The sequence below is a fragment of the Macrobrachium rosenbergii genome, unplaced genomic scaffold, assembly GCF_040412425.1.
Source record: "Macrobrachium rosenbergii isolate ZJJX-2024 unplaced genomic scaffold, ASM4041242v1 13903, whole genome shotgun sequence".
Taxonomy (NCBI): Eukaryota; Metazoa; Arthropoda; class Malacostraca; order Decapoda; family Palaemonidae; genus Macrobrachium; species Macrobrachium rosenbergii.
Window position 1 is genome coordinate 28312 of NW_027100723.1, and position 6973 is coordinate 35284.

Below are 6973 nucleotides of genomic sequence, written 5' to 3' on the forward strand. Positions count from 1 at the left end.
CATCTTTGGAATACAATACTTCAACGAAACACCGTATGTCACACCTGATTATTACTTTCTGACTGAACACCATAAATACAGCCGACAAGGGAAATTGACGTTATTCCATGCCCAAAGTTTATAAGAGTAAGTGCATCAAGTATTTCTCTTGACCGGAACGTCATTCCCCGTCACTATTCAGTAAGTAGCATATAAAACACTTTCCATTTACTCGAACATATAGTAAATATTAAAAACAGCAATAAGATTCATCTGTATACGGAATAGATATTCATATGAAATAATGTACCCGTTGAAAGAAACAGAATATATAAAACAGTCATTATTTCTCTCTTTCAGATATGGGAAATAACTCCAGTAGCGAACTGTCAGCTGACGAAGTAGCCACTCAGGTCAGACACCATTACTACTATGGTGCTGGAGCCCCAACACATTTATTAGGAAGGTGAAAACAGGTCATGACCATGAAGCAGGAGCAGAAGAAGAAGTAGCAGGAGATGCAACAACCCCGCTGACAGCCCACAGCAGTGCAACCCCCACCAACTCCGCCACCACCCACTACTGAAGGAAACGAGCAACCCGGTGAAGGTATGTAAAACCGATGTGTTATATATTTATTTAATAACAGTTCTTGATTCCATAGAAACACGCACTCTTTTTTCTCCGTTTTCCTGTTTTTGATTTCAAATGGATTGTGGGCATAGTAAAAAAAAACACGTATATGATTATTCATAAGGATTTATTGACCACATAAAAGACAGTGTACAAATTCAATACACTAATCACCGTCAGACTGTCTCAGCACACATCCCAATATAACGTCCACGTGTATCCTTATGATAAGGCGAATATTCCGAAAAGCGTTTAAGAGGAAACGACTAAGACGTCTTAGCATTTTATCACCGACGTTCACGGGTGAATGATTCTCACAGCTCATCCTGAAGTAAAAAATAGTTATGTGATTCACGGTGTATGATACATATATAGAATATATCCTTAACAGAATGTAAATGGGGTAATATAAAAATCAAAGAAAAATATGCATTTACCTTAGTTGTTTAAGATGCGGAGACATTCCTTGTATGTAATAGCACGTTTGACCCCGACCTCCAATGTGAACATTTAAACTTTTTCAAATATTTAAAATAATATCCCGTTATCCATTTATCATTGCCTCTCAAACGAGTGAATGAGAATACATTTTGTATTAAGGATAATACTGTTTTCACACCTCGGTGACTCACGCAATGAACAAAAAACTAACGTAAAGACCGCATTTGTACGATTTATCGGGTTGTATTTGTTTTATTAGTCGATAGAGGCTATATTTGGGATGTGCATATATAAATTTAGAGAAGTCATTCGAATAAACTTTAGGATTTATACCGTAACTATCAAAAAGAAGATTATATTTCTAGGTGATTTTTCCACGTAAAAACATACCCAATGACCGACAATATTAATATCAGTAGACGAAGATAATGTATTAGATATAAAAACTAAAGGTTTGATTCTATTTTCTGGCAATGTCAATAATCCTACTTCATCCGAAGCGAACACACCTAAATATTTAACCCGGTCACCGAGTGAACCTTTTAAACTTATTTCAATTTCTTTTGTATCCATTCTATTTAACCCCTAACATCACACTGAATAACTCTATCCGCATCCACCGTTAAAATACCCTTGGTATCCCCGAAAAGTAAAATAATGCAAGGGTTAGGTGTAGCCGTACCCAGCCTGATCGATATTCGCAGGTTTGCCGAAATTTCCACTGGCATGGAATCTTCAACATCTTCCACCACAAAATTAAAGCAGTAAATAGCTCTACCATTTTTAAAACTATCATAAGTGATCAGATTATCACCGCCACCCCTATACTTTTCTGCGTCTCGTGATATAATTGCATGATGGTATTAGGGAAACTGCATTGAATATTATATACAGTATTCCCATTAACGGTAATATGTATATTATTTAAATCGAAAGATTGAAAATATAGGCTATTGGCTGCGTAATCACCTGAAAATGTTTCCATATCAATCATGGCCAATGTGATTTTTTCAGGTATACAACTGTTAAAAGGTTGATCAATTAAAATCGAATTTTCATTTTGCCCAATAACGTATGTCTTGTATAAAGTCTTATCAAATATATATTGTATAGGATTAACTGCTATCGCCTCATTTAAAGCCGACATTGCGTTATAATGTGGGGTAACTCTATCGATCCATAATTTAACCTTTTCTATATTTATCACATTTAAATGTCCGTCTGTGTGGGCACCCATAACCCAGTTATTATTTGCTAATTCGAGCCTAAGCCTCAAGTCAATCGAATCCAGTAAATACATGTCTATAGTCGCTATATCCAAAAGAAGTGGAAAATATGTATGCACGCCCCGCGTTTTAATGTCGCCCATAACTTTCGTCTCCCACCTGCTGGTTTGACCGAAGGTATTGGCAGTAAATTGTCGAGTTACCCCGTGTGTTACATGATAGTCATCATATAAAAATCCCGCCCGACCGGTGGTAGGTAATGCCGAGGGCTTTATCATTTTCAGCATTTTGATATATGATTGATAGTTAAATACAGGACAGGATTCCACCAACTTTTCATTCAAGAAAACAGAAGCGGATTTAAATAATGTATTACTTAGACCATTAACGACAGACACGTGATCATCATCTGCTAATTGCGCGCCGGCCCTATCTATTGTGATATATAATTCTAAAGCTATACTTGACAAATCTAAGAAAGAACCTGCCACCCCATTAATGCGAAATTCTATATATTTATCAGTTAGAATTTGATTTACGGAAATATTGCAAGGTGTAAAATCCAGTCTTTCCTTTGAATTAATTGAAGTTTCAATAATTCTCCGTCTATTAACATTCGGGAACAATTCAGATATACCCGCAATATACGATGAAACAGGAACTTGATTACCAGTTCCGGGTATGTTAGGAACTACGCTAGCCATATTTTGTGTTTATATAATTTGAGATGAAGGGTAGAACGAGTGCGTACCCGCCGAATGTCAATTGATGAATGAGTTACAAAAGATCGTACACGTCCTTATTATATGTACTTCTAGATTTAACGCGTGTATCCTTCCTCTTCCTACGTTTTTTCTTTCCTCCCACACTCGACCGTCTAACTAAACGTTTCACCGTTTTCCTCCGTCTCGTTCTTCTTCTTCTCCTTCCAGTACCGCTTAAAATTCGTTGTCCAGTAGTTTTGAGGGCTCTTATACCATTTCGTTTTAAGGATTCTTTTAAAGGTAAACCGTTGTTTACCATATCAGATAACACAGATCTACCGAATTCATTAACTGAAGGTTTCGCGGCATTAAATAGAAAAGGAAGTACTTTACGTGCAATACCACTTATAGTAGAAAAATACCACTTCCCCTCCTGCGACCGGGATAGAAAACGGAAATATCCTCAAACCCCGCCCCTCTCCTTAATAAAGGGTCTGATAAAAATAGTTTTTAAATTCCGCCTCTGAAGGAGGCGCGAATAACACTCTCATTTTACTGTTTATACTATTCCCAAACAATTTAAGTGGAGCTTGATTCACACGTTCTAGTTGACTCGAGGGTGTTACGATCACGAATAAGGAATGCCAAGGGTGAACATCGAATTATATACGTACCTATTCATCTAATTTTCCTCTAGGTTTTATACGGAGCAGGCAAGTAACGCTTGAGTCTTTAGCGAAATGTAAAAGGTGTCCATTTTGATCCGTGATAAGAATAGAAATCTGATCCAAGATGTTCGTGTTCAACAATTTGTAGACTGTATTATGTATTCCTTTTCCTCTACCACTTGCTAAAGTAAAACAGTCCAATATATTGACTAGTCTCCCACCAAAAATCGTCGGTTGAACTATATCCGTATACACATATATATAATCTACCCCACAATTATCAGGTAGAGAATCAAGGGAAACGTGTTCATTCAATTCACGCCCACCATATATTTCATAACCAGTATTAATATGAAAACCTAATAATTTCGCGGCTTTTCCACTAAATTTTACGTATATACTTTTAACGTCCCCCGGTCTCAGTTTCTCTCTCTTGATACGTGGCATAGTAATTCTCCTTAAATCTTCATCCCAATGAAATATACCGTTACTATTAAAATAATTTATGAAATTATCACCGTAATAAACTTTCAAATAATCATGCACGTCCTTATTAAGAGCTCTCACGAGTCTTTTCATATCCCCCGCTAACATCGCTATTCTCGGTCTGTACAAATATGTATGCCTATCACGTTTATGACGCTCTGTAATAAATTCGAGAGTGAATAAATCATCTTTGGATAATATAGCGTAATAACTCCCCGGGAACATGATCGAAGCTAAACCTACTTCATATTCAACCCCATTAGGTAATAATATAGGTGTAGGTAATCTATTGGCAAATTTCGAAGGTGTATTTTTGGTATACGTGTCTAAACAGCCGAGACTGCTCAAATATATGGTGTGTTCACCAGCCATGTCGGTTAAATACTACGATGGGTATATGTCACGAATGGTATTTATAAGAAAAGTTCGATAGCGTTTTATCTAGGTCTTATATGCAGACTGCATGATACAACCCCATTTTCAGTAAACATTATTTCTTCACCGTTCTGATCCGAGACATCGATGGTAATGTAATCCAATACGTCAATGGTATTTAAAGGTTTATAAATGGCATTATGCGGACCTTTACCACATGCACATCCTAACGTGAAACAGTCTAAGAGATTAACCATTTTATCACCCAAGATGGTAGGTTGAACGATACCCGAATACAGGTAAACGTATTCAACGCCTTGATGGAATATATTTCTACCGCGGTGAGGTCTCAACGCACCCGAACTGTATATTAAATACCTGACTTTTTCATTGAAACCAAACATATTAGCTGCTTTAGCACTGAGTTTAATCGTAATTGAATCAATCATGTCAACTTTGGCCACTCCTGCATCGACATGTGGAATGCTCATTACCTTCGTGTCATCATTCCATGAGAATAAACCGTCCCTGCGGATAGCTCCGCGAATATGCTCACCGTAAAATCCAGATAATTGTTCAATAATTTCCGTATTAAACGCTCTAGTCATGACATTCATATCACCACCCAACAAACCCGAAATGGACTTATAAATATAAGTATAAACGCGTTTCCCAACTGACTCGTTATAGATCACGTTAAATTGAATAGTAAAATCAATGTCTTCTGGTTTAATAGCGTAATATAATTTCGGGAGAATGACTCCCACTAGGCCCACTTCATATTCCACTTCTTTCGGTAATGATATTGGGGCAGCTAACCTATTGGTAAATTTACACGCCCGGTTTTCTGAAATGTACTTATACATGCTTTGCTATTCACGTATATGATGTGATCGCTACACATGTTGAATGTAGACTGTATGACTAACAATGGGCATCGGGTTTATAAATAATATGTGTACATAAAAACCTCCACGTTCATGTTATACATAAAAACCTCCACGTTCATGATATGTCATGCAGTATTCATGAATTTGTTATCTCACAGATTGCCACGTCATTAAAGAAGATGTCCAAGCCTCTAGCCGCCATGATGAATCATCCTCACCACACTCCGATCCAGGTAAAATATTATTATTATTATTATATTATCATTGTTGTTTTTGCAGTTATTATTATTATTATTATTATTATTATTATTATTATTATTATTATTATTATTATTATTATAATACACGTTCACTCCGGTGCTAATTAACACGATCTTTACAGATCCCTTCGCTGAAGACTTCCCATTAGATGAAGATTTGATGGGGAGTAATAATAATGAAGCGTCACGCATTGGTGGAGGGGGATCTGCACTCGCGAGGGAAAGAACGGAGGGTAACAAGGTAGTGAGTACCATTCATTATGCGGCTGCGGTAGGGTCACACATTGACGTGGCAATGAAGCTAAGTAGTAGCATAGCCCGATTACGCGAAGATGTGCTCAGTAACTTCCTTGAAAGAGGTATTCGCTCGGCTATGCTCTACTTGTGTGTTATTATCACCAGTGTGAGGATGCTAGGCGACATGAATGAAAAAATGCTTTTTATTTATGTACCCCGCCTATCCTCACTACGATTGACTCGATCTATGACTCCCTGGAGGAGGCTATTGAGTTTATAGCTAATAACTTGGAAGAAAGACTCAACCGTACTGAGGGTTCGGGTTGGTGTATGACCTCGCTGGACAGGGTTGAACTTCATATCACGCGGCGTGAGTTAGTGAATATTAATAACTTCAAGGCGTATCCCAAGGGAGTCCGTGGTAGTGATCAGGTTATCAATATTCAGTCCGGGTACAACTGTGTTATTACAGCATTAGAAGCTTACGTTGTACTCCGGGATAACCCTCCCACACGTATTAACAACCTCCCTCGTGTCTTAATGAGGAGGATGGGGAGGGGGCAATTTAATATCAAACACTCGCCAGATATGCCGTTGACCCATGACTCTTTCAAAACATTAGAAAAGGGGAATAACCTCAACATATATCTGTATAAATTATGTGAATTAGGCATGGGGAAACAGCGGAAAAAACATTGGACGGTACATCTGGCGAGGAAAGGTGGTAACCCCAAAGCCGTCATTTGGTCACGTTGTTATTAATCACTGACGACCACGTTGCGTTGATTAAGGATATGTTGGCATTCGTGAAGAAGTTCCGACACGGATTCAAGCAGGGGCGGGGGGACTGAGCACGCGGGTGGTATGTGTTACAATTGTTTGACTTTGTTTAATAGTCCCACCATCCGCGAGGCACACACTCAGGCCTGTACCGCTCGAACCACTGTCGAATACCCAGAACCCGGTCAATTTAAACAGTTTACTAAAGTTAAAGCTCTGCAGCCAATCTCACACATGGCTTTCCTGGATTTTGAAGCGTATAATATTCAACCGAAGACCGGAGAGGACGATCCG

At 38.2% G+C, this 6973-nt stretch overlaps 1 long non-coding RNA gene across 1 annotated transcript; it reads left to right on the forward strand.

The window, feature by feature from the left end:
• The first annotated feature begins 508 nt into the window (after nt 1-508).
• On the forward strand, nt 509-6737 carry LOC136837976 (uncharacterized). Its single transcript, XR_010852826.1, has 3 exons — nt 509-588; nt 5561-5635; nt 5785-6737. It is a non-coding gene; the product is annotated as an uncharacterized lncRNA (long non-coding RNA).
• Nucleotides 6738-6973: the final 236 nt, after the last annotated feature.